This window comes from Cervus canadensis, chromosome 14, assembly GCF_019320065.1.
Source record: "Cervus canadensis isolate Bull #8, Minnesota chromosome 14, ASM1932006v1, whole genome shotgun sequence".
NCBI classification, from domain to species: Eukaryota; Metazoa; Chordata; class Mammalia; order Artiodactyla; family Cervidae; genus Cervus; species Cervus canadensis.
Genome location: NC_057399.1, coordinates 70,814,356 through 70,842,129, shown reverse-complemented (window position 1 = coordinate 70,842,129; position 27,774 = coordinate 70,814,356). Strand labels below are relative to the sequence as shown.

General features: G+C 52.7%; 1 pseudogene; it reads left to right on the top strand.

The window, feature by feature from the left end:
* The window catches only part of LOC122453091, a 43,824-nt pseudogene extending 19,884 nt beyond the window's left edge, over nucleotides 1-23,940 (top strand).
* Nucleotides 23,941-27,774: the final 3,834 nt, after the last annotated feature.

Below are 27,774 nucleotides of genomic sequence, written 5' to 3'. Positions count from 1 at the left end.
GTGACATTGGTCTTGACTTTCTTGGTGCTGCTATCCTCCCAACCCCTTTCTAGTAGCCTCCCTGTGACAGACTAGACAGGGAAGATCACAGGCCCCCTCAAGACACACAGCTAAGCTGGCATTCAGAACAGATGCTGCTCAAAAAGAAAAACACAGAAAGCCACGACATACACTTCAGCTTTGCTCTGAGGGGCGAGTGAAGCCCAGGTGCTCCTGGGGCTGTGAGGATGACATTTGATTTCTTGTGGGGTTTCTGTTGTGACAGCACGTCTTAGAAGTGCTGAAGGGGAAGTGGAGAGGGGTGCTCCCTACCCCGTGGAGGGGGCTGGATGGAACTTCCTGTTGATGCACTGGTCCTCGGGAAGGCCCTGTGTCACCCAGCAAGGAAGCACAAGGTGCCCAAGCTCGGCCCCTGAGAGCACAGCCTGCAGGTTGCATTGTTAGAAACACACACCCTCGAAGCAGTCACACTTCATGTAGGGTATGAATCCTAAATAGTACTTTAAAAAAAAAAAAAGAAGTACAATAAATGCATTAAAATCCAAAGCAAATGCCTTTTTTTTAATTGATTGTGCCTTGATGCTGACCTGTTTGTTGTTGTTTAATCGATCAGTCGTGTCTGACTCTTTGCGACCCATGGACTGTAGCCCAGCAGGATCCTCTGTCTATGGAATTCCCCAGGCAAGAATACTGGAGTGGGTTGCCATTTCCTCCTCCAGGGTATCTTCCTGACCCATGGATCAAACCCGCATCTCCTGCACTGCAGGTGGATTCTTTACCACTGAGCCACCAGGAAAGCCCGCTGATCTATTTGTACCAAAAAGCTATTTCTTAAGTTGCATTAGAAAGGATTTGTTAGGTTGAACTCCAGCCTCTCCATGGTGGAGGACAGTCTTTTAGAGGATGCTAAAAGGGCCCTGGGATAAAATAAGGGAAAAATCAGACTCAAGACACTCACATTGATTTCTTCGCTCAGAGCTTCTTAGAAAGGCCTTTAGTGTGTTCATTTGGGTCAGAAATTCCCAAGATGGAAACACTGGATGTTGGCTTCCCAGACCCCTTCACCCTCAGAAATCAGGGGAGATCTTGATGGAAGTGCTTCCAGCCTACCCACTGGGCAGCACCCAGGGTGCAGTGCCCCTGATCTCCCGAGAAGTGACCACAGTGGGGCCTGGCTTGCACTTAGCATCAATTCCTTGGGATGTGGTGCATGACCAGCACACCTTGTATAGCTGTGGGCAGGCCGACTGACTCCCTCGGGGGTCTCAGCCAAGCCTAGGAAGGCGGGGCTAGGACTCCAGCCCCTGTGAGGCTGGGCTGCTGGCCTCTACCCAGGAACACACTGGAGTCATTACTCAGTGTTCCCTAAGAGCTGAAAGAGCCTGAGATGTGTCCCCCACACACACCAGTTCCTAGGATCTCAGAGCAACGTTAATGCCTTTCTTTCACTCCTTCCTTAGGGTCGGATCCCAGTCAAGTGGATGGCCATTGAGTCCCTCTTTGATCATATCTACACCACCCAGAGTGATGTGTGAGTCTGGGTGTTGCCTTCCTGGGGTGGAGGTTACATGTATGCACCTGTCTGGGCAGCTCTGCTGGGGAACAGAGTTGCCCTGAGTCCCTGTCAGCTCATTCCAGCCGTCCAGAGTGACCTCCCCAAACTGGGGGGCTGCGGATGGGGAAGCTTTGTGTACTCACACAGCAAATGGCAAAGGCCCAGGCAGTAGTTCTGAGTGCCACGGTGGAATGCATGAGGATGTGAGCCATAGCTGCAGCCCCCTTGCCTCCCCCACCTCCCCTGCCCTCTCTTTGGACATCTCAGTGACACACAGTCCCAGCTGAACAGTTCCCTCTCTGTGAGCCTGAGTGTGAGCGGGCTTCAAGCAGGTCCCTGGAGACTGGTCCCCACCCAGAGACAGGTTTAGGGTGGAGTGACCTTGAATGGGTTTCCGGTACCCAAACTGCTCCAAGACCAAAACTCAGTCTTCCAAGTCCAACTGCATTCTCAATTGTTTTCAAAACCACAACAGACTTGTTTCCAAATGTTCTGCTGTAAACAGCCTTGCATGTTTTAAATAAAGTAGGCTGTGAAAAGGCAATTCTTAAACAGTTTTAACAGCTGTGTTCTGATTACCAAGTGGACTGTAAAACAACTGGAAATGCAGGGGAAAGCATAATGAGACTAAAAGTCAATGGGGCCCCACCATCCCAAAATAACTACGGCCAGCACTCACAGGCCTTGCCTAGAGTTGTCCGTGGCATGCAGGCATTCTTTATTACTGTAAACGGGCTTGTGTGATAATGCTGTTTTGTGATGATTTTGTCCCCACTTGACAGTAAATTTTCCCTCACAGTTGATATTTTCCCATTGCAGTGTTTTTTCCTTTTAACATCTTATGAAAATTTCCAGGCACACAGAAAAGGTGAAGGGGTTTTGCAGAGTGCCCTGGTGCCCTGTGGCCTCAGTTTGACCTGCTTTTCACTGTGCTCATTTGCATTCCCTGTGCCGTCTCTGATGCTACAGAGCTTCACCTCAGGGGTCAGCCACCTGCCCTTTTTGGATATGGGGGCTGAGCTTGGGCAGCAGCTTGCCAGGGGGTTGGGGCAGGGCAGGCAGACACCTGGTCCCGCCTCCATTCCACTTCCATCTGTCTGGTCAGCCTAGGCTGAAACTGTGGGCACTTGGACCACTCTCTGTACAGGGAACTCGGGTCCTGTTGCTGCCCAGGGGGAGGATATCTGGGGCGCTGAGGATGCCACAGACTCAGTGCAGTCGCTCATTGGCCCTCTGGTTCTGCAGGTGGTCCTTTGGTGTCCTGCTGTGGGAGATTGTGACCCTGGGCGGCAACCCCTACCCTGGGATTCCTCCAGAGCGGCTCTTCAACCTTCTGAAGACAGACTATCGGATGGAGAGGCCAGACAACTGCAGCGAGGAGATGTGAGCATGCTTTCTCTGGTCCAGCCTCCCCAGCCACTGACACTCCAGGTTTTGGAGGGGTGGGGTCATGCACACTCATCCTTTCCCACTGCTGGGCAGCCCTGGGTGCCAGCCCTAGGCGAGCTGGGCAGCTGGAAGCAACGGGCTAAGACAAAGGCACAGATGACAGAGAACCACCCTTGGGCATGATGGCAGATGCTGGGGACCCAGATTCCACTGGGGGCTGGGTGGGCCTCCTGGGGGGACTTACAAGCTGAGGGGGGAGCAGGACCCCAGGAGAGGTGGTGGAAGGATGAGGGAGCAGCTTCAGTCTAAGGCTAGAGACCTGTCCCAGGATGCTTGGGGAGGGGCAGGTAATTCAGAATGGCCCCAGGGGTACATACAGGGGAGCGCCCAAGTGGAGACACCAAGGCAGACAAAGAGCAGGCAGATGGCACCTGGACTTCAGCTCGAGGGCACCAGAATCTTCTCATCAAATGGTGGTTCCATCAGATGATCCTTGGAGAACAGGTTGAGAACACATGAGAAGGGGGTCGTCCATAGTTAGACACACACTGGTCCATTCATTCTACAAAGTCTGTCATGCACCTGCCATGTGCCTGGCTCAGGGCTGTGGGAGTGCAAGGGTGAGTAGGTGCTGCCTCCCTGGGCACCCTAGACTGGCAGGCACAGGCCCAGCACTCACCCACAAGGTGGCCCCTGCAGCCCTGCCAGAGCCCCAGGGGAGGGAGGGAGGGAGGTGCAAGACAGAGTGTGCTTGGCAGGTTTTTGTGTTCATACACAGTTCATCCTTCATAAGAGTTTTAAGGACTGGCATTTCTGCGTTAGCTGCCATAACAAGCATGGCTGGACCACGGCGCCAGACACTGTGAGCCCCTGCTGACCCATCATACCCTGGCCCAACTCAGAGAAGGATGTCAGTGACACAGGAACAGCTTTGGGATTTTGGACCAGAGCCTCTGGGGCCCAGGTGCACTGTACTGGGTGTGGTGGTTGTGACTGGGCAATCCTTGCTGGATTGTCACCACCCACCTGTTTGTCTCACCAGGTACAGTCTAATGCTGCAGTGCTGGAAGCGGGAACCAGACAAGAGGCCAGTGTTTGCCGACATCAGCAAAGACCTAGATAAGATGATGGTTAAGAGCAGAGTGAGTACCCGGAGCCAATCCCTGGTGCCACTTCCCTCACCCCAGTTCATGGAATTCCCAATACAAAGGCAGAGTGCGGCTGTGCAGAGTGAGATGGTCATGTCGTCTCCTGGTAGGGGGCAGGGCAGATTGGGGGCAGGGGGCGGGGCGGGCACGAACCTTTATCCTTAATCCAGGCCTCTTGGACTTCTTGAAATTAGGGAGAAACCAGGATTTTTACCTTGACACTTAGGAAGAGCCCTCCACAGACAGGGGTGGGAAGAAGATATGCCAAAGCCAAACAAAATTATTTTCAATAATGGAACTTGAGGAAGTAAAGTTGGAATGAATGTGTCCTAAATTCAGATTCTATGAAGGGTCTGGCTAGGTCACATGCCTCCACCTGCAGGGCTGGTTCTCAACCAGAGCCTCCCCATCTCGGAGGGCTGGGCTGTGCAGCTGGCCGTGCTGGTCAACGACTCAGACTTCCAGGGCCTGGGGGAGGGTGTCGTCCTCCTCCACTTCAATGTGTCCGTGCTGCCCATCAGCCTGAGCCTGCCCAGTGCCTACTCCTTCTCCGTGAGCCGGCGGGCCCACCGCTTTGCCCAGGTGAGCTCCTGGCCTCTTGCCAGCCTGGGGAGGGGAATGGAGGAGCAGGGACTCCCAGGATGGGGTCACATGGGGGACACCACCTCCCTGAGCACACAGAGTGGCCCTGGGGAGCAACAGGCACAAAGCCAAGGAGGCTAAGGCCGTGGGAGAAAGGAGTGGGGCTGGTGGGCTTTGTGGGCCCCTCTTTGCCCTCTCCCTTCTCAGCATGTTTACATTTTTTACTAATGAAAGAGCAGTGCCAGTTAAATCTATGCTGACTTGGAAAGACATTCCTGGTGAATGAAGTGGGAAAAGTAGTTTGCAGAAGTATTGGTCTTAGGTGGCTCCATATGTTCAAAACCAAGTCTTCATTGCCAGAAATTTCCAAGTGTGCAAACATAGGCATTAATGGAGACCTCTGCAAGGAAAGACAGGAAGTGCTTCTATTTCCTACTTTCCTGCAAGTCTGTTTGCTAGAGCTTATTTTGCATTTGTCATCAGAAAATAGTGATTAGAAGTAGAAAAAAAGGGAAGTGGTAAGAATTCATCAAAAGGATATAAGGGATAGATAAGAGTGATCTCTTTTCCTCATATCAGCCAGTGTTTAACGTTTTGGTGCAATTCTTTCTAGAATGTTTCTCTGAAGCACTTTTTAAAGTTTACTTGCAGTTATGGCAGGCATGACTTAACATACTGCATTCTCCTAATGGCATAGCTGTGGCCATGTGCCCTTTAGAATATCCCATTTAGGGTCATCTCCTAATTAGGACAGTGGCTTTGCCAGTTTCTGTGGTTGGTTCCCATGCCACCTCCGCTCCTGGCAGCCACTTAGGACCCAGCACAAGAAGAGCCACATCCTTGGACGTGGCCAGGCCACCCCACTTGCCACCCCCGCCAGGCCTTTCCTGGAAGCAGAGGGCAAGGCTGGTGAGAGGTGACGAAGCAGGGGGCCCTGAGGGGTGTCCAGGGGGGCTGAGGCAGGCATAGGCATTGCCAGGGGTGTGTCAGCAGAGCCAGGCAGTGGGGAGGGTGATGAGGGCTGAGTGGGAGTGGGGTCTGAGAGGGCGGGCCCTGCCAGCCTCTGCAACACCGCCCACCCCTGACGACTAAGTCTTTCCCTGTGCCTGGACTCACGAGGGTGCAGAGACCCGAGTCTTGGCCCAGCCTTACACACACTGCTGTCTCTCACCAGCCCCCCCTTAGTATTCATGATTATAAATTGAAGGTGGTGATCTCAGGCAATTTTGAGGATCACAGGAGAAAGTGGAAGTGAACCTGCTCTGTACAAGGAAGTGCTCGGAGCCTAGGAGGTGGTTTTGTTGTGGTATGAGGAGTGGGCTTGGTGGAGCCTGGCTCTGCCCTGGGCCTGAGCAAGGCTGAGCAAGGGCCTGGCCTGTGGCTGCAAGCAGGGGGCCCTGTGCCATCACTGCCGCCAGGCCCGCAGCCCTCGACCTTGACTGGTCAGAGCTTCTGATCTCAAGCCCCAGCAGCCCTAACTCCACCTTGGGTGGTGAGGGAGGGAAAAGGAGAGTTCAGGCCCCAGTGACCACTGTGGCCATGAGGCATCCCTGGAGAAGTATCCCTTCTCTCCCAGGGGTTCCGGCCCAAGTCTCGGAGGAGGCTCCAGGACCTGGGTGGGACAGCAACCCTGCTGTGTGAATTATGGCCCGGGTGCTGTGCTCTGGCTGACCAGGCAGGTGACCCAGGCAGGACACTGAGGATGGACCCTAGTGGTGCCCAGAGCACGACGGCCCCTGCCCAGAGGGGAGGGAGGTGTGTGGGAGGCATCCAGGCTGCCTCTGTGCCCAAATGAGGGAGCAAGTGAGGGGTGAGCCGGGCAAGCCAGCAAGCGCCTCCCTGGAGGGCCAGTCCCTAAACCAAAGCCCGGCACCCTGTGTTCTTTTCACCTCCGGCTCCCAGGAGCAGGGATGAAGGGTGGTGTCACGGTCTGCGCAGGGCCAGGCCAGGCCAGGCAGGCAGATGGGTCTGCAGATTCCAGGGGCATGGAGGATGGGGAGATTGGGGGCCACCATCTCTGGGCTGAGTGGGAAACTGTCCTGGGACTCAGCTGGCATGGAGCCCCTCCAGCCACTGTCCCAGGTGGTCTACTCACCTGGCTAAGGGTTCCGTGATCCCATGCCTAGATTGGGAAAGTCTGCGTGGAAAACTGCCAGGAGTTCAGCGGCATCCAAGTGCAGTACAGGCTGCAGCCCTCCAGCGCCAACTGCAGCGCCCTGGGGATGGTCACCTCAGCTGAGGACACCTCGGGGACCCTGTTCGTGAATGACACGGAGGCCTTGCAGCGGCCCGAGTGTTCCCAGCTCCAGTACACAGTGGTGGCCACCGAGAAACCAACCCACCAGCAAGCCCAGGCCCTGCTGCTCGTTACCGTGGAAGGGATGTGTGAGTGCCCGGCTGCGGGAAGGGTCAGGGTGGATGGGGCGTGGCAGAGCCTCGGGCTGTTCCTGCAGAAGGGTGCCGTCCTATACCCCGTCACTGACCAGTGGGCTTTCTTGAGCCTCCTTCTCTGTAAGATGAGAAAACAGCGCACAGCTGCACTGGAAGGATGATGGGGGAGGTATGACACAGTTTAGTCCAGTGTGACAGCATTGTGGGTGGCCGCTGCTGCCCATCGCCTCTGTCAGCAGGACCTACCTGTGCACTTGTTTTAGGGCTGCCAGGTACAATATAGGACCCAGGTTGAGTGTGAATTTCAGGTAAACAACAAGCAATTATTGTGGTGTAAGTACATCTCGTGCAGCCTTTGCAGTGAATTAGAAGACAAACTCCCCTATGTCCCTGTGATATTAGGGCCATATTTACACAAAGCAGGTATTCACTGTTCTCTGAAGTTCAAGTTTAATTGGGTGTCCTGCGTGTCCCTGGATGAGTCTGGCCACCTCCCATCCCCACTCCATACTCAGCCCCTTAGCTGCCCCTGCTGTGTGACTATGATGCCACCCCTCCCCCAGCAGCCCCCTCACTACCCTGCGCCCCCAGAGTTTAGTGACTGCCTCCCCTCTGGGCTCAACTCGGGACAGCTCCAGCCAGTGCTGCCTGCACCCATGGGTGCCCATGGCAGGCTGGCCCCCCATGACTGCTTTCTGCCACCCCTAGACATGCCTGAAGAGCCTGGCTGCCCCCTGTCCTGCGTGGTCAGCAAGAGGCAGCCCGAATGTGAGGAATGCGGTGGCCTGGGCTCTCTGACAGGCAGGTGCGAGTGGAGACAGGGAGATGGCAAAGGTAGGCCCTGGGCAGAGCCAGGCGGTGGGGAGTGTGATGGGGGCTGAGGGGGAGTAGGGTCTGTGCATGCAGGCCCTGCCAGCCTCTGGTGACACCCCCCACCCCTGCCCATCTAGTCCTCCCCTGCGCTTGGTCCCTGCCGTGGCTCCTGATGCCAGGAGAGGGTGGTCACGAGCGCAGGGAACAGAGAACCTTCCAACTGTTTATCACCGATGGGATCACAGGTGCCTGAGACTGAGCTCGCTCTGGACTTGAGAAGGTCGGGGCCAAAGTTGAGATGTGTGTGTTTTCTTTTTACTTTATTCTAAAATTCTGAATTTCTGTATTGGTGCCTAAACCAGATGGTAATTAACATGTATATATCCATTTCTCTACCCATATACACATAAATACATGTGCAGTTGTGAATGTGAAATTGAAAGTGTTAGTCGCTCACTCGTGTCTGACTCTTTGGGACTCTGTGGACTGTAGCCCACCAGGCTCCTCTGTCCATGGAATTCTCTGACAAGAATACTGGAGTGGTAGCCATTTCCTTCTCCAGGGACTGTCCCAAGCCAGAGATCAAACTCAGGTCTCCAGCATTACAGGCAGACGCTTTACTATCTGAGCCACTATATTCACCCAATGCCTTCTCTTTTTTTTTAACTTTTTATGTTATATTGGAGCATAGTTGATGAACAATGTTGTGTCAGTTTCCAGTGTACAGCATAGTGATTCAGGTATACATATACGTGTATATATTCTTTTTCGAATCCTTTTTCCGTTGAGGTTTTTATAGCATATTGAGCAGAGTTCCATGTGCTATACAGTAGGTTCTGGTTGGTTATTTTAAATATAGTGTGTATACATGTGTATCCCAAACTCCCTGACTATCCCTTCTCCCCACTCTTCCCCCATTCACCCAATGCTTTTAAACACATAGTTCACAGACACTTTTCGAAGATCTCTTGGTAATATTACTGTGCATCCAAGAAGTGGAGGAATTAAGGTAGACTACACTGTTGACATGTCATTTATGGTTGGCTTTACTTCATGAAAACACAAACCTTAAAATAATTCAAAATATCCAAAGTGGTCTTCAGAGAGGCTCTACCCAGGAGTTCCCAGCCCAGGGGACATGGACCCAAATAGGAGGGACCTGAGCAGCCTTGGGTGTGGACAGTAACTGGCTGCCAGCTGGGCCCACCAATCTGAGGGTCCCACCCACAGTGCAGCCTAGAGAGGGTCCCAGCCTCATCTGGTCTCTTCTGGCCTCTCTGATGTGAGCCTGGCACAGCTCTGGGACTGCCTGGCTCCTCTGGCCCCCACCATCCTGGCTGCCCTGTACCTCAGGGATGCCCTGCTGGTAGGGCTCTGTGTGTGGTTCTTCTCTGCTCAGATCTCAGTTTGCTCTTCCTTGCAGGGGATGGGGTGGGGTACAGGGTTGACCTGGAAGGCCCTGGGGTATGACCCTCCTGGCTCTGCAGTCTGAACAGGGCAGCTGCTCCCTTGTGGTCATAACTGCCCACTCTGTGTTGTAGGGATAACCAGGAACTTCTCCACCTGCTCCCCCAGCATCAGGACCTGCCCCGATGGACACTGTGATGCCGTGGAGAGCAGAGACCCCAACATCTGCCCCCAGGACTGCCTCCGTAAGCAGCCCGATGAGCCTGCACCGTGACTCTGAGCGAGCAGGAGCCTGATTGGGTGGGGGGAGTAACAAGCTAAAGGGGCTTGGACTCTCACCTGCATTTCAGCCAGACCAGCCAAGCTTCTGGGTTTTGCGTGCTGAGCCCTTTCCTAACATTTTTTTTTAATAAAGGCGCTCCTCCCCCCAAATTAGAGCTTGCTGGCTTGACCCACACCCTTCCAGTGTTGCTCTAGCCAACTCATGGGGCACGACTCCCTGTCCCCCGTTTTGCTGACTGCCAGCTGCCCCCTCTGCCCCTTTTCTGCTTCTGAAAAGTAACCAAGTGTGGACCTTGACCTGGGCCCAGGGCAGCCTGTGGGTTCCTCCTCTCACCTGCTGCAGCCAGGGAGCTGGTTTGGGGGCTCATCATGCTGCAACTGGGGCTTCCCAGATGGCGCTAGTGGTAAAGAAACCCACCTGCCAATGTAGGAGATGCGCAGGTTTGATCTCTGGATTGGGAAGATCCCCTGAAGAAGGGCCTGGTGACCCACTCCAGTATTTTTGCCTGGAGAATCTCATGGACAGAGGAGCTTGGTGGGCTACAGTCCACAGTGTTGCAAAGAGTCGACCTGACTGAAGCGACTTAGCACACATGCATGCATGCTGAGGCTCTTGCCTGGGGTGACCTAGACTTCTGATCTCACTGTGCTCCCTGGGCGTGAGAGTGCTGACATCAGGTGGGGAGGGGCCTCTCATGATCCTGTCTGGTGGTCCTGGCTGGCCAGGTCCCCCTGGAGGCTGAGAGTGGGCTGCTGAGTGGGTGGTGTCTGTCCTCAGGGGGCGGCAGCATCATTGGTGGGCACGAACCTGGGGAGCGCCGGGGGATTAAAGCTGGCTTCGGTATCTGCAACTGCTTCCCTGAGAAGAAGAAGTGCTTCTGCGAGCCGGAGGATAGCCAAGGTGCATTGGGGGTTGGGGGGTGGGGGGCACAGCTGGCCGGGATCCCCACACCTCCCTGAGCCTCCAGGGAGCAAGGGAGAAGATTGCAGGAAGGAAGAGAAACCTAGGAGATCTTCCTCCTTCCCTGGGGTCTTGGTTCCCCCATGTGTGCAGACAAGGAGCTGGCTCAAGGCTACTAAGACTGCCTTGTGGCCCGAAGTTCCTTTTTTTTTTTTGGCAAGGCTTATGGGATCTTAGGTGCCCAACCAGGGATTGAATCTTGGCCACAGCCGTGAAAGCTCCTTGTCCTAACTGCTGGACCACCAAAGAATTCCCTGGCCTCAAGTTCTATAATAAAGATTGGGCTGGAAAACTAGTTATTCCACCAAATAGCTCAGCATCTCCTCAGACTGTGCCTGTGTAGAGCCTTTCCTGGGCCTGTGGCATTGGCCAGCTGGGTCCCCCCTCCCAGCACCCTCCAGGTGCTTCTTCTAGAACAGGGGGGCCCCACTGAACACATGGGGAGCTTTTCTGGCATTTGGGTGGTCATTGCATGGCCCAGATCCTGGGCCACTTGTCTTTCCTCTCCACTATATATTGAACATGAAGAAAATACAGAAGATATTAGGAATGCAGGAGAAGAACTTCTCCCACCCCCCGGGCCCCTGGGCCTCTGGCTTCAGTGCAACGTTCCAGGGTGGGGGAGGTGCAGGGGTGCACAACCTCTGGTGTGTGACCTCAGGCAGGATGTTTATAAATGCTCATTCCTTCCAGAAAAGGGCAATAATAGTCTCTTGTAGCAAAAACATACAGAACAGTACCTGCCATGGGTCAGGAGTGTTGGCAGGCAGCTCACAGTCGGTCACAGCAGCCACTTCCTGGCTGTCACAGGTGTGGCTCTGTTGGGTATTGGGGGTCCCCCTTGTGGGGTGTCTACTCTCACAGCCCCTACTCGCCCGCAGACACCCTGCGTGATGACCTCTGCTGCACAGTGATCACGGCAGCTGTGGTCTTCTCCATCGTATCTGTGCTGCTGTCTGTGCTGCTGTCCACCTTCTGCATCCACCGCTACCGCAAGAATGCCCACAAGCCGCCCATTGCCTCGGCTGAGATGACCTTCTGTCGACCCGCCCAAGCTTTTCCGGTCAGCTACTCCTCATCTGGTGCCTGCCGGCCCTCTCTGGACTCCATGGAGAACCAGGTCTCAGTGGACACCTTCAAGATCCCGGTGAGGTTCTCCATGTGGCAGCAGGGCCAGGGAGGCAGCCCTTCCAGGTAGCCATGTGGGTAGCCTCTGGTCTAGGGCAGCTGGGGAAGGAGGGGGGGACAGAAGGGGCAGGGCCCTTGGGGTTGTTGCATCCTTGCCTGCCAGGAGGACCTCGTGAGCTTCCAGCTGTCTTCTAACCTCCACCGAGATGTCTTTCAGGGAGGGCAGAAGGCAGGGGTGGGGCAGAGAGCGTGAATCAGTGTGGAAAAGGATGGGTGTGGATTTAAATGACTGAGATCTGGGCCATTAGGCTCCAAGGAGAGGGCAGGCCATGCTGTACCCACCTAAGATATCTCCTACGGAGGCCCCAAGTGCTGGAGGATGCAGCCTTGGGGGAGGCCCTGAGGAGGAGTGTGTGGGTTTTATTCTCAGAAGGTAGGACCACCCTAGGGCTGGAGGCTGATGTTCTGCCTTCATTTCCACGGGTCGCTCTGCTGGGGAGTCTGTTGGGTAGGAGCCCCATGATGAAACACTGTCCCCATCCAGGCGAGAGAGACTGGCAGGTGGGGGGCCTGGCCGCAGCCAGGAGGGGATTCTGTCTGTGGCTTGGAGAGTGGGGTTGCTGAGAGGCCTCTCAGGCACCATCAGGGGAGCCTGGCCCCAGGACTCTGTGACTGGCCTGCCAAGAGGGGAGAATCAGCCCAAGCCTCCTCCTCCATGACATGGTCTGGGCCTGCAGTTAGTGTGGGAGGCTCAGACACCACCTCCTGCCCGGCCAGGCTGCTCCTCCGCCTGTCTGCCCTCCAGTGTTTTTGCTGAGGAGACTGAAATACTATGGGGACTGGGGGCTGGAGACCTCCCACCTGCTGAGTGTTTGGAACCAGCAAAGTCAGGAAGGAGGCCTCTGTGGCCACCACATCTGGGAATGGCCCTCGTGGCCCAGGGACGAGCCATTTGATTCCCTTATATGCCCTGACGGTTTGTGCTGAGACACACAATGAGAGAGGTTCTTCTGTGGGGGGGGGGGCCACGGACCACTTTCAGCCTCTAGCCCAGAGTGCAGAGAAGCCAGAGCTGGGCCGGAGGCCCAGGACCACACTGACCAGCTCTGAGGTCTTAGACACATTATTCGACCCTTTGGCCTTAGTTCTGTCTTACATAAAGTGGGGAGGACACTTTGGGGTTTTAGCACTTTTAAAGAGAAACAAATGAGAGATATCCCCTCTTAGCCCAGTCTTTATGTGCAGTCAGCTGTTATCCAGTGCAGTGTGGACACCAGGGTGGTGGTGACTCTGTTGTCACCTTTGAGCCTGACTATGGATTCTTGGTAGAGGAGGAAATGGCAACCCACTCCAGTATTCTTGACTGGAGAATCTCATGGACAGAGGAGCCTGGCTACAGTCCATGGGAGTCAGACACGACTGCCTCTTTTGCAACTTAAAGAACAAACAACATGGGTTATTGGGGAAGCTGAGACACCAGGACACCTGGGGAGCTGGCTGGAAGGCGCCCCTGGCCGTGGTGCTTAGAGGAGCCTGCCTCTGCTCCCAGACGTAAGAACACAGGGTTCTGGTCCCTGGGGGGGGGCAGTGGGTCACCAGTGTGTGTCTGTGGGTTAGGCGAGCCTGCCAGGCACATCATAAGCAGCCCCTGGAGCCATGCCCACACCCAGCCACAGCAAGACTTGGGGACCTGGGCATCCAGTGCTGACGGGAAGGCAGGTTCCAGACAGGCTTCAGCATCCCCAGAGTTCAGGTCTTCGAGCCAGTCTTGGGGTCTGGGAAGACCCCACCCCAGAGGGGTCTTCAGTGGGCATGGTGTGTTGGGAAGGCCGGTGTGTGCAAGTTCTGGCCAGTGGCTGGGCTGTGGGAGGAGCAGACTCTTCCACACATTGTCAGGGAGGGATGGGGGGGTACCTGAGGGGCACAGTGGTAACTTTCTAGAGGCTGCCACACCAGGAAGGTGTTCTTGACACCCCATCCTGTAGCTGGGAGTGCAGGGCTGGTAGGCAACTGGGGCCACAGCTGCCACTTGAGTTCTCTTGGAAGTCCTGGAGCCTGGGCCACTGTCAGTGCCTGGTGTCCAAAACAGAGGTGGTGCCATGAGGCTTGGGCCTGAGTCCCAGGGAAGAGGCTGTGGTCCCCCTGTGAGCACCTGTGGGTGCTGAGTAAACCCTGACTCTCTCACTGGAGATACCAGGCCCTGGGCCTGAGGTGGCCCAGGGCATCTATAGTAGATGGAGGCCAGTGAGGGTATGAGCATACGGAGTCCAGCCAGTCTGTGGCAACACCTGCCTTCCTGTGGGGGGACGCATCTTGTCATGGCACCTCAGGGCCTGACTGTGGGGTCTTGCCCTTGGACATGGTGACTGTCACCTGTCACTTCAGGTGACAGTCGGCCGTCTGCACATGGAGCTTGTCCGCCGGCTCTTGCCTTCTTCCTTTCTTCTTACCTTCGCCATCTCTCTTCCCTCTCTTTTTCCTTCAAACCCAATGTAGGAGGATCCCAAGTGGGAATTCCCACGGAAGAACTTGGTGCTTGGAAAAACTCTGGGAGAAGGTGAATTTGGAAAAGTGGTCAAGGCCACAGCCTTTCGGCTGAAAGGCAAAGCAGGGTACACGACTGTGGCTGTGAAGATGCTGAAAGGTACGTGCCCAGGCAGTACACAGGGGGCTCTGCCACTCACACCTGCGGGGGCCCCAGTGGGTGGATGAAGCCCTTATGACAGCCAGGACTCTGGCAATCAGCCTGCTGCCTCCTGAAGAACCAATACGCCTCCCCTGCTCTTCTTGAGTGGCTGCAGTCTAGGGACCTCCACCATGGATGATGTGGGCTGGTGTGGTCCCTGGAGAAGCAGGGTAAGACATTCCTCCCTTGAAAGCTTTCAGAGCCATGTTGCTTGTGTATCAATGTTGGGTAAAGATCCGAGTTTAAATTAAAAGCCCTTAAGTTCAAAACCGACAGCTCTCCCCACCTCAGTCTGCCCCATTAATTTCTTTCGCCAAGCGTCCACTGAGGTCCTGGTGAAGAGACCACCTGTAAGGACTGGCCCCTGTCCCCCAGGTCCCTGCCTTTCCCAGTCCCCATCCCCCCCAGCCCTTAGTGGGCCAGCACTGCCCCAGTCTTAGCACATGCTGGGTATCCTCACTGCTGCTTCTCAGCAGGGACTGGGTAGACAGTCCTCTGCCATGGCTGAGTTCTGCCTCAGCTTGACCAACTGAGGGCCCAGTGGCCATGTGATGGGCACATTTTAGGCTGATGCACTCTGATGTTCAGCAGTCGGGGAGCCATGCAGTGCCGGGTACTTTTGTGTACTTACCCAGGCCCTCAGACTGGGGTTGCCCCTTGTCTATGAGACCCCAGGCCCTAAGAGGGCACAGTGAGACTGGCCCTGGGTCACTCATGTGTGGTCCAAAGGGTTCCAATGCCCCATCTTGCAGCTGTCTTCTCATTTCCAGACAAGTCTACAGCCAGAGGCAGTGGCACAACTGGGCAGTGGGATGTGGGGCCATGACCCAGGAGGACAGTTGGCCAGGAGACCTCCACACCCAAGCTCCTGAGCACAACTATCTCTGCCCTTGGAAAACACACACTCAGCATGGCAAGACGACTTCTGTGAAGTCTCATGGCCTTCACCTTTCTCCAGGGCCTCACCCCCCTTTGCCAAGTGCTTGGTTGGCAGGTGTTTGGGGACACCAGGGAGTCCCTTTACCTCCCCAGAAGGGTTAATGAAGGGTTAACGCCACTGTCTTTGAGAGATGGTGATTGCAGGGAAATAATGCCATTTGCATGCATAGCCCAGCCCAGAAGGCTTTCCATGGAAAGACTCTGCTCACATGGAAGTGCGCTCCTCTGGTTCTTACTCCCTGTAGGCAATTGAGGCCGCTGTTGACCCTCCCATGGGCTGAGAGTAGCTCCAAGCAGTGAGGTCCTGGCAGGCCTCAGTCTGAACCTGAGTAGGATGTCTGGGAAGGAGACAAGTCTGTGTAGACCCCTCGTTTGCGCCTGTGACCCAGCATGGTGGTAGCAGGGACTTTGTGACCTGCTTTGTTTCTGTGCATTTCAGAGAATGCCTCCCCAAGCGAGCTGTGGGACCTGCTATCAGAGTTCAACCTCCTGAAGCAGGTCAACCACCCGCAAGTCATCAAGCTGTACGGGGCCTGCAGCCAGGATGGTAAGACCAGCCGGGGACTAGCAGCTGCTGGGCACAAGCCAGGGGCTCTGGGCTGCTCCATTCTGCATTCTCCCTCATCCCCATCCTTTTCTTCTCTGGCACCTGTCCTCTCTCTTCCTGGAAGCATGGTTTCTCTGGCTCTTGCCTGAAACTTGTGTGTCAGTGGACCATGAGGGCTGCCACAGGAGTGTTCCCTGGGGTCTCTGGCGACATCCTGGTTGTCAGCACCCTGCCCCAGGCTGAGCCCTTAAGACAGGGAAGTCCAGAGATGAGCAGTGTCTCCTGGGCACCTACTAGATATGCCATAACCTCCAGGTGATCTCAACCCCACCCCAGCCTGGGGTGGCAAAGGCAATGGCAGATCATTTTTCACATAAGAGCATTTTGCTCTATTAGTCTTCCAAAACTGCTTTGCCACCCTGGGGGCCTCCCACTTTGTGTGTGTGTGTGTGTGTGTGTGTGTGTGTGTGTGTGCATGTGCGCGTGGGTGCATGTGTATTTCGGGTGTGAGGGAGATGGGAGGCCGACAGGGAGAGAGCAGCAGGGGCACCAGTAGCACTCAGGGCCGGGCCTCGGGGAGGACTGTGGCCTGAGAGCAGGCAGGGCAGGGAGAGGGTGGCCAGGGGCAGTCCAGAACCTCTGCCTCCATCAGCTGTCCCCAGGCCATACTGTGGCAAGACCAGGGGTACAGAAAGTTCCTGACATCCGAGCAGCAGTGGTTATCTCCCAGGGCAGCTTCAAATGCAGTGACTGCTTGCCCTGGACACCCAGGAAAGAGGTTGTGGTCAACTGTCCAGGCAGCTGGCTTTGGAATCCAAAGCCCCTGCAAGATGGAGGAGCTTCCCAAGTGGCACTAGTGATAAAGAACCTGCCTGCCAATGCAGGAGATGTAAAAGACTTGGGTTCAATCCCTGAGTCAGGAAGATCCCTTGGAGGGGGACATGACAACCTACTCCACTCTTCTTGCCTGGAAAATCCCATGGACAGAGGAGCTTGGCAGGCTACAGTCTATAGGGTCACAAAGAGTCAGACATGACTGAAGTAACATAGTGCTGCAAGGTGGAGAGCAGAGTGATGGGAGAGTGAGCTGAGGCTTGAGTCCTCAGGCTGCTGGAAGCGATTGCCCCGTGCTGGCCCAACTTCTGCCTGCCCAGGGTCACCTAAGCAGCCAGCCCACGTACCTACTGCTCTGCCCCTAGGGCCACTGCTCCTCATCGTGGAGTATGCCAAGTACGGCTCCCTGCGGGGCTTCCTCCGAGAGAGCCGCAAGGCGGGACCTGGCTACGTGGGCAGCGGGGGCAGCCGCAACTCCAGTTACCTGGACAACCTGGAGGAGCAGGCCCTGACCATGGGCGACCTTGTCTCCTTTGCCTGGCAGATCTCACAAGGGATCCAGTACCTGGCTGAGATGAAGGTGCGTGCCGCCCCAGCCCCGCGCCCCCTCCGCCAGCGATTGGCCCGGGGTTCAGGGGTCCCTGCTGTTGTCTTTTCCACAGCTTGTCCATCGGGACTTGGCAGCCAGAAACATCCTGGTAGCCGAGGGCCACAGGATGAAAATCTCAGATTTTGGTCTGTCCCGAGATGTTTATGAAGAGGATTCCTACGTGAAGAGGAGCAAGGTACCAGGCTCTGGGGTGTGATGGCCTGAGGGCAGAGGGCATGGTCAGGGAGCCCACAGGGTGGGGACAGATTTTGATCTGAGGAAGATAAAGCGGGTTTTTAGAGTGCAAACTTCCAGTCCTCATCCCCGAACTCTTTCCTAGTCCTGGGTCCCCAGAGACCCAGAGCAGGACTCAGTCTTGAGCCTGTTCCTTCTCTTCCTCACAGCCACACGTGCTGTTTTGGAGCTCCCTGCTGGGAGTGGGGTTCCTGCAGCTTCTCTCACTTTTCATCACTATCACTTCTAAAGGTCACCCACCACTGCAGAAATAACAATCTTCTTGTCTGCAGTTGCTCCTCTCACTGCTGCAGAGTGAAGGTCACTGTTTTACTTTCTGTGTAACTTTAGTCCTTTGCTTGGGGAAAAGAAATGAATTAAACCCAAGCTTGCTAGTCATTCTTTACAGAAAGGATTGAACCACTTTACAGCAGGGTATGCTCCTGGTCCAAGGGCCTAGGAACGGCTGACTAAGTGAGTTTGGAAGGCAATCAGGAGGATCCTGGAGACAAAGTCCAGAGTTGCAGTGTAGAGATTTGGGAAGCTTTTTCCAAGTCACTAAAACAGGTGGTTCGGGGACCTTCTTGGGAAACCTGGTTCCCTGGTATGGTCCCCTTCCCTGTGACATTGGTCTTGACTTTCTTGGTGCTGCTATCCTCCCAACCCCTTTCTAGTAGCCTCCCTGTGACAGACTAGACAGGGAAGATCACAGGCCCCCTCAAGACACACAGCTAAGCTGGCATTCAGAACAGATGCTGCTCAAAAAGAAAAACACAGAAAGCCACGACATACACTTCAGCTTTGCTCTGAGGGGCGAGTGAAGCCCAGGTGCTCCTGGGGCTGTGAGGATGACATTTGATTTCTTGTGGGGTTTCTGTTGTGACAGCACATCTTAGAAGTGCTGAAGGGGAAGTGGAGAGGGGTGCTCCCTACCCCGTGGAGGGGGCTGGATGGAACTTCCTGTTGATGCACTGGTCCTCGGGAAGGCCCTGTGTCACCCAGCAAGGAAGCACAAGGTGCCCAAGCTCGGCCCCTGAGAGCACAGCCTGCAGGTTGCATTGTTAGAAACACACACCCTCGAAGCAGTCACACTTCATGTAGGGTATGAATCCTAAATAGTACTTTAAAAAAAAAAAAGAAGTACAATAAATGCATTAAAATCCAAAGCAAATGCCTTTTTTTTAATTGATTGTGCCTTGATGCTGACCTGTTTGTTGTTGTTTAATCGATCAGTCGTGTCTGACTCTTTGCGACCCATGGACTGTAGCCCAGCAGGATCCTCTGTCTATGGAATTCCCCAGGCAAGAATACTGGAGTGGGTTGCCATTTCCTCCTCCAGGGTATCTTCCTGACCCATGGATCAAACCCGCATCTCCTGCACTGCAGGTGGATTCTTTACCACTGAGCCACCAGGAAAGCCCGCTGATCTATTTGTACCAAAAAGCTATTTCTTAAGTTGCATTAGAAAGGATTTGTTAGGTTGAACTCCAGCCTCTCCATGGTGGAGGACAGTCTTTTAGAGGATGCTAAAAGGGCCCTGGGATAAAATAAGGGAAAAATCAGACTCAAGACACTCACATTGATTTCTTCGCTCAGAGCTTCTTAGAAAGGCCTTTAGTGTGTTCATTTGTGTCAGAAATTCCCAAGATGGAAACACTGGATGTTGGCTTCCCAGACCCCTTCACCCTCAGAAATCAGGGGAGATCTTGATGGAAGTGCTTCCAGCCTACCCACTGGGCAGCACCCAGGGTGCAGTGCCCCTGATCTCCCGAGAAGTGACCACAGTGGGGCCTGGCTTGCACTTAGCATCAATTCCTTGGGATGTGGTGCATGACCAGCACACCTTGTATAGCTGTGGGCAGGCCGACTGACTCCCTCGGGGGTCTCAGCCAAGCCTAGGAAGGCGGGGCTAGGACTCCAGCCCCTGTGAGGCTGGGCTGCTGGCCTCTACCCAGGAACACACTGGAGTCATTACTCAGTGTTCCCTAAGAGCTGAAAGAGCCTGAGATGTGTCCCCCACACACACCAGTTCCTAGGATCTCAGAGCAACGTTAATGCCTTTCTTTCACTCCTTCCTTAGGGTCGGATCCCAGTCAAGTGGATGGCCATTGAGTCCCTCTTTGATCATATCTACACCACCCAGAGTGATGTGTGAGTCTGGGTGTTGCCTTCCTGGGGTGGAGGTTACATGTATGCACCTGTCTGGGCAGCTCTGCTGGGGAACAGAGTTGCCCTGAGTCCCTGTCAGCTCATTCCAGCCGTCCAGAGTGACCTCCCCAAACTGGGGGGCTGTGGATGGGGAAGCTTTGTGTACTCACACAGCAAATGGCAAAGGCCCAGGCAGTAGTTCTGAGTGCCACGGTGGAATGCATGAGGATGTGAGCCATAGCTGCAGCCCCCTTGCCTCCCCCACCTCCCCTGCCCTCTCTTTGGACATCTCAGTGACACACAGTCCCAGCTGAACAGTTCCCTCTCTGTGAGCCTGAGTGTGAGCGGGCTTCAAGCAGGTCCCTGGAGACTGGTCCCCACCCAGAGACAGGTTTAGGGTGGAGTGACCTTGAATGGGTTTCCGGTACCCAAACTGCTCCAAGACCAAAACTCAAGTCTTCCAAGTCCAACTGCATTCTCAATTGTTTTGAAAACCACAACAGACTTGTTTCCAAATGTTCTGCTGTAAACAGCCTTGCATGTTTTAAATAAAGTAGGCTGTGAAAAGGCAATTCTTAAACAGTTTTAACAGCTGTGTTCTGATTACCAAGTGGACTGTAAAACAACTGGAAATGCAGGGGAAAGCATAATGAGACTAAAAGTCAATGGGGCCCCACCATCCCAAAATAACTACGGCCAGCACTCACAGGCCTTGCCTAGAGTTGTCCGTGGCATGCAGGCATTCTTTATTACTGTAAACGGGCTTGTGTGATAATGCTGTTTTGTGATGATTTTGTCCCCACTTGACAGTAAATTTTCCCTCACAGTTGATATTTTCCCATTGCAGTGTTTTTTCCTTTTAACATCTTATGAAAATTTCCAGGCACACAGAAAAGGTGAAAGGGTTTTGCAGAGTGCCCTGGTGCCCTGTGGCCTCAGTTTGACCTGCTTTTCACTGTGCTCATTTGCATTCCCTGTGCCGTCTCTGATGCTACAGAGCTTCACCTCAGGGGTCAGCCACCTGCCCTTTTTGGATATGGGGGCTGAGCTTGGGCAGCAGCTTGCCAGGGGGTTGGGGCAGGGCAGGCAGACACCTGGTCCCGCCTCCATTCCACTTCCATCTGTCTGGTCAGCCTAGGCTGAAACTGTGGGCACTTGGACCACTCTCTGTACAGGGAACTCGGGTCCTGTTGCTGCCCAGGGGGAGGATATCTGGGGCGCTGAGGATGCCACAGACTCAGTGCAGTCGCTCATTGGCCCTCTGGTTCTGCAGGTGGTCCTTTGGTGTCCTGCTGTGGGAGATTGTGACCCTGGGCGGCAACCCCTACCCTGGGATTCCTCCAGAGCGGCTCTTCAACCTTCTGAAGACAGACTATCGGATGGAGAGGCCAGACAACTGCAGCGAGGAGATGTGAGCATGCTTTCTCTGGTCCAGCCTCCCCAGCCACTGACACTCCAGGTTTTGGAGGGGTGGGGTCATGCACACTCATCCTTTCCCACTGCTGGGCAGCCCTGGGTGCCAGCCCTAGGCGAGCTGGGCAGCTGGAAGCAACGGGCTAAGACAAAGGCACAGATGACAGAGAACCACCCTTGGGCATGATGGCAGATGCTGGGGACCCAGATTCCACTGGGGGCTGGGTGGGCCTCCTGGGGGGACTTACAAGCTGAGGGGGAGCAGGACCCCAGGAGAGGTGGTGGAAGGATGAGGGAGCAGCTTCAGTCTAAGGCTAGAGACCTGTCCCAGGATGCTTGGGGAGGGGCAGGTAATTCAGAATGGCCCCAGGGGTACATACAGGGGAGCGCCCAAGTGGAGACACCAAGGCAGACAAAGAGCAGGCAGATGGCACCTGGACTTCAGCTCGAGGGCACCAGAATCTTCTCATCAAATGGTGGTTCCATCAGATGATCCTTGGAGAACAGGTTGAGAACACATGAGAAGGGGGTCGTCCATAGTTAGACACACACTGGTCCATTCATTCTACAAAGTCTGTCATGCACCTGCCATGTGCCTGGCTCAGGGCTGTGGGAGTGCAAGGGTGAGTAGGTGCTGCCTCCCTGGGCACCCTAGACTGGCAGGCACAGGCCCAGCACTCACCCACAAGGTGGCCCCTGCAGCCCTGCCAGAGCCCCAGGGGAGGGAGGGAGGGAGGTGCAAGACAGAGTGTGCTTGGCAGGTTTTTGTGTTCATACACAGTTCATCCTTCATAAGAGTTTTAAGGACTGGCATTTCTGCGTTAGCTGCCATAACAAGCATGGCTGGACCACAGCGCCAGACACTGTGAGCCCCTGCTGACCCATCATACCCTGGCCCAACTCAGAGAAGGATGTCAGTGACACAGGAACAGCTTTGGGATTTTGGACCAGAGCCTCTGGGGCCCAGGTGCACTGTACTGGGTGTGGTGGTTGTGACTGGGCAATCCTTGCTGGATTGTCACCACCCACCTGTTTGTCTCACCAGGTACAGTCTAATGCTGCAGTGCTGGAAGCGGGAACCAGACAAGAGGCCAGTGTTTGCCGACATCAGCAAAGACCTAGATATCTAAGATGATGGTTAAGAGCAGAGTGAGTACCCGGAGCCAATCCCTGGTGCCACTTCCCTCACCCCAGTTCATGGAATTCCCAATACAAAGGCAGAGTGCGGCTGTGCAGAGTGAGATGGTCATGTCGTCTCCTGGTAGGGGGCAGGGCAGACTGGGGGCAGGGGGCGGGGCGGGCACGAACCTTTATCCTTAATCCAGGCCTCTTGGACTTCTTGAAATTAGGGAGAAACCAGGATTTTTACCTTGACACTTAGGAAGAGCCCTCCACAGACAGGGGTGGGAAGAAGATATGCCAAAGCCAAACAAAATTATTTTCAATAATGGAACTTGAGGAAGTAAAGTTGGAATGAATGTGTCCTAAATTCAGATTCTATGAAGGGTCTGGCTAGGGGTGGGAAGTGAAGGGAGCAGTGGAAACTGTGACAAATAGTAACCTACCAGCTGGCTCTGAAGGACCTGTTACCATAGACAATGTAACCTGTAGGAATAAGAGTGCCAGCATGCCAGGGCTTTTTAAGGGATGTTTATGTTTCCCAGTTTTTATAGCAATTTCCAAAAGCTCAGTGTGGGCCAAACAACATATCTGTGTGCCTCCAGTTTACAACTCTAGGTGATAGAGGAAATCAACACAGTTTTCACTAATATTGATTGGGCAATGGGCTGCCTCCTGTATTCTGCCTTAGATGCTGGGGATGCAAGTAAAGAAAATAGACACAGACCTTGCTTGCCCTCTGGTGGTTTCATCCTTAAATTGACACAGTTACTGAAAGTTGTCATTTCTCCAAACATGGAAGGCAAGATGCATGGACTGGGCCCCTTGGAATAAAACCCAACCTTGGTGTATCGTTTGGGCACATCCTATGATTTGCCCTAAACAGAGGTAATAGCTGATGCCTACAAACAGCTTTCCTAGAACAGTGCTGAGAACCAGCCAGAAACACACTGGAAGCATTCTTGACACCTTTAACCAGGGCAGTGGAAGTAGCCGGTCCTCACAAATCATCCTGCTTGGGAGCTGAAGCCTCTAGCAGCATCTTATGCAAAACCCACACCGATGACTCAGATTTCTTGGTCCTGACTTGATATTGGAGATGGCAGGAGTGCCTGGAGGGAAGCCAGAAAGTGTGGAGCAGATGGGGAATGTGTCTTGGCCTTCCCACATGAGTCACGGGACTGCAATCCCAGAGCCTCAGGTTTTATAAACAGGCCTGTTCTCCAGTGCTGGGCCTGGTGCCCCTAGCGCTGCAGAGAGAGGACCAGAACAATGAGGGAACACATTTCTGCCTCCAAGAGGTGATTTTCTGTGATGAGGACCAGAGGCTGGGGGAACTCATGCTGACAGACCTGGCCAGGGGCTCAGATCTGGCGAGAGGTTGATAGGTGCGGGGTGGGACTCGGCTGGGGCTTCTGCTATCAGGCAGGGCGGGGGTGGGGAGGGGTGGGCATGTCCAGCAATGACCTGCTCCAGGAGTGACCAGGTCTCTCTCCCTTCCAGGACTACTTGGACCTGGCCGTGTCCACCCCATCCGACTCACTGTTGTATGATGATGGCCTGTCAGAGGAGGAGACACCCCTGGGGGACTGTAATAATGTTCCCCTCCCTCGCACCCTCCCCTCCACATGGATTGAAAACAAACTCTATGGTAGAATTTCACATGCATTTACTAGATTCTAGCCACGTTGTTCCTGCTCTCTGCACTGTCCTTACTCTCTGTAATGCTTTTTAAGAGTGTTTCTGGTTTGAATGAAACCAAAGTCTGCTCTGAACCTTTTTGTTTGTAAATGTCTGACTTTGCATCCATTTACATTTAGGCATTTTTTTTAAAACTATGTTTTTTTTAAAGGATGTGAAAATATGTGTGATGATCACATTGCCCAGCAGCTTAAGATGATAGAGGAGAGGGCGGGGCAGAACTCTCAGGGGATTTTTTTTTTTTTGGCTCCTCGCATTTTTCACACCTTTTCATGCTCCTCGCATTTTTCACACCTTTTCATGCTCCTCGTCTTTTTTTTTTTTTTTGCTCCTCGTATTTTTCTCCCCTTTTCCTGCTCCTGGGATTTTTCACACTTTTCTTGCTCCTCGTATTTTCACACTTTTGATGCTCCTGTTATTTTTCACACTTTTCTGCTCCTCGTATTTTTCTGTTTTTTTTTTTTTTTTTGCTCTTCGTATTTTTCTCCCCTTTTCCTGCTCCTGGGATTTTTCACACTTTTCTTGCTCCTCGTATTTCCACACTTTTGATCCTCCTCTTATTTTCCCCCCTTGTCTGCTCCTCGTATTTTTCTTTTTTTTTGCTCCTCGTATTCTTCTCCCCTTTTTCTTCTCCTCGTGTTTTTCCCGCTTTTCTTGCTCCTCGTATTTCCACACTTTTGATCCTCCTCTTATTTTCCCCCCTTGTCTGCTCCTCGTATTTTTCTTTTTCTTTTTTTTTTTTTGCTCCTCGTATTCTTCTCCCTTTTTTCTTCGCCTCGGGTTTTTCAAACCTTTCTTGTTCCTCGTATTTCCACACTTTTGATCCTCCTCTTATTTTTCCCCCTTTTCTGCTCCTCGTATTTTTCTTTTTTTTTTTTTTTCGCTCCTCGTATTGTTCTCCCCTTTTTCTTCTCCTCGTGTTTTTCCCACTTTTCCTGCTCCTCGTATTTCCACACTTTTGATCCACCTCTTATTTTCCCCCCTTTTCTGCTCCTCGTATTTTTCTTTTTTTTTTTGCTCCTCGTATTGTTCTCCCCTTTTTCTTCTCCTCGTGTTTTTCCCACTTTTCTTGCTCCTCGTATTTCCACACTTTTGATCCTCCTCTTATTTTCCCCCCTTGTCTGCTCCTCGTATTTTTCTTTTTCTTTTTGCTCCTCGTATTGTTCTCCCCTTTTTCTTCTCCTCGTGTTTTTCCCACTTTTCGTGCTCCTCGTATTTCCACACTTTTGATCCTCCTCTTATTTTTCCCCCTTGTCTGCTCCTCGAATTTTTCTTTTCTTTTTTTTTTTTGCTCCTCGTATTGTTCTCCCCTTTTTCTTCTCCTCGTGTTTTTCCCACTTTTCTTGCTCCTCGTATTTCCACACTTTTGATCCTCCTCTTATTTTCCCCCCTTGTCTGCTCCTCGTATTTTCTTTTTTTTTTCTTTTTTGCTCCTCGTATTGTTCTCCCCTTTTTCTTCTCCTCGTGTTTTTCCCACTTTTCTTGCTCCTCGTATTTCCACACTTTTGATCCTCCTCTTATTTTTCCCCCTTGTCTGCTCCTTGACTTTTTCTTTTCTTTTTTTTTTTGCTCCTCGTATTGTTCTCCCCTTTTTCTTCTCCTCGTGTTTTTCCCACTTTTCTTGCTCCTCGTATCTCCACACTTTTGATCCTCCTCTTATTTTCCCCCATTGTCTGCTCCTCGTATTTTTCTTTTTTTTTTTGTTCCTCGTATTGTTCTCCCCTTTTTCTTCTCCTCGTGTTTTTCCCACTTTTCTTGATCCTCATATTTCCACACTTTTGATCCTCCTCTTATTTTCCCCCCTTTTCTGCTCCTCGTATTTTCTTTTTTTTTTCTTTTTTGCTCCTCGTATTGTTCTCCCCTTTTTCTTCTCCTCTGTTTTTCCCACTTTTCTTGCTCCTCGTATTTCCACACTTTTGATCCTCCTCTTATTTTCCCCCCTTGTCTGCTCCTCGTATTTGTCTTTTATTTTTATTTTTTTGCTCCTCGTATTGTTCTCCACTTTTTCTTCTCCTCGTGTTTTTCACACTTCTCTTACTCCTCGTAGTGGCATACTGTTGATCCTCCTCTGATTTTCGCCCCTTGTGTTCTCCTCGTTTTTGTATTTTGCTTTTTTTTTCTTGCTCCTCGTATTCTTCTCCCCTGTTTCTTCGCCTCGGGTTTTTCACACTTCTCTTACTCCTCGTAGTGGCATACTGTTGATCCTCCTCTGATTTTCGCCCCTTGTGTTCTCCTCGTTTTTGTATTTTGCTTTTTTTTTTTGCTCCTCGTATTCTTCTCCCCTGTTTCTTCGCATCGGGTTTTTCAGACTTCTCTTACTCCACGTAGTGGCATACTGTTGATCCTCCTCTGATTTTCGCCCCTTGTGTTCTCCTCGTTTTTGTATTTTGCTTTTTTTTTCTTGCTCCTCGTATTCTTCTCCCCTGTTTCTTCGCCTCGGGTTTTTCACACTTCTCTTACTCCACGTAGTGGCATACTTTTGATCCTCCTCTGATTTTCGCCCCTTGTGTTCTCCTCGTTTTTGTATTTTGCTTTTTTTTTCTTGCTCCTCGAATTCTTCTCCCCTGTTTCTTCGCCTTTTTTCACACTTCTCTTACTCCACGTAGTGGCATACTGTTGATCCTCCTCTGATTTTCGCCCCTTGTGTTCTCCTCGTTTTTGTATTTTGCTTTTTTTTTCTTGCTCCTCGTATTCTTCTCCCCTGTTTCTTCGCCTCGGGTTTTTCACACTTCTCTTGCTCCTCGTAGTGCATACTGTTGATCCTCCTCTGATTTTCGCCCCTTGTGTTCTCCTCGTTTTTGTATTTTGCTTTTTTTTTCTTGCTCCTCGTATTCTTCTCCCCTGTTTCTTCGCATCCGGTTTTTCACACTTCTCTTACTCCACGTAGTGGCATACTGTTGATCCTCCTCTGATTTTCGCCCCTTGTGTTCTCCTCGTTTTTGTATTTTGCTTTTTTTTTCTTGCTCCTCGTATTCTTCTCCCCTGTTTCTTCGCCTGGGTTTTTCACACTTCTCTTACTCCACGTAGTGCCACACTTTTGATCCTCCTCTGTTTTTCGCCCCTTGTGTTCTCCTCGTTTTTGTTTTTTGCTTTTTTTTTCTTGCTCCTCGTATTCTTCTCCACTGTTTCTTCGCCTTGGGTTTTTCACACTTCTCTTACTCCACCTAGTGCCACACTTTTGATCCTCCTCTGATTTTCGCCCCTTGTGTTCTCCTCGTTTTTGTATTTTGCTTTTTTTTTCTTGCTCCTCGTATTCTTCTCCCCTGTTTCTTCACCTCGGGTTTTTCACACTTCTCTTGCTCCTCGTAGTGGCATACTGTTGATCCTCCTCTGATTTTCGCCCCTTGTGTTCTCCTCGTTTTTGTATTTTGCTTTTTTTTTCTTGCTCCTCGTATTCTTCTCCCCTGTTTCTTCGCCTCGGGTTTTTCACACTTCTCTTACTCCACGTAGTGGCATACTGTTGATCCTCCTCTGATTTTCGCCCCTTGTGTTCTCCTCGTTTTTGTATTTCCTTTTTTTTTCTTGCTCCTCGTATTCTTCTCCCCTGTTTCTTCGCCTCGAGTTTTTCACACTTCTCTTACTCCACGTAGTGGCATACTGTTGATCCTCCTCTGATTTTCGCCCCTTGTGTTCTCCTCGTTTTTGTATTTTGCTTTTTTTTTCTTGCTCCTCGTATTCTTCTCCCCTATTTCTTCGCCTCGGGTTTTTCACACTTCTCTTACTCCACGTAGTGGCATACGGTTGATCCTCCTCTGATTTTCGCCCTTTGTGTTCTCCTCGTTTTTGTATTTTGCTTTTTTTTCTTGCTCCGCGTATTCTTCTCCTCTGTTTCTTCGCCTCGGGTTTTTCACACTTCTCTTGCTCCTCGTAGTGGCATACTGTTGATCCTCCTCTGATTTTCGCCCCTT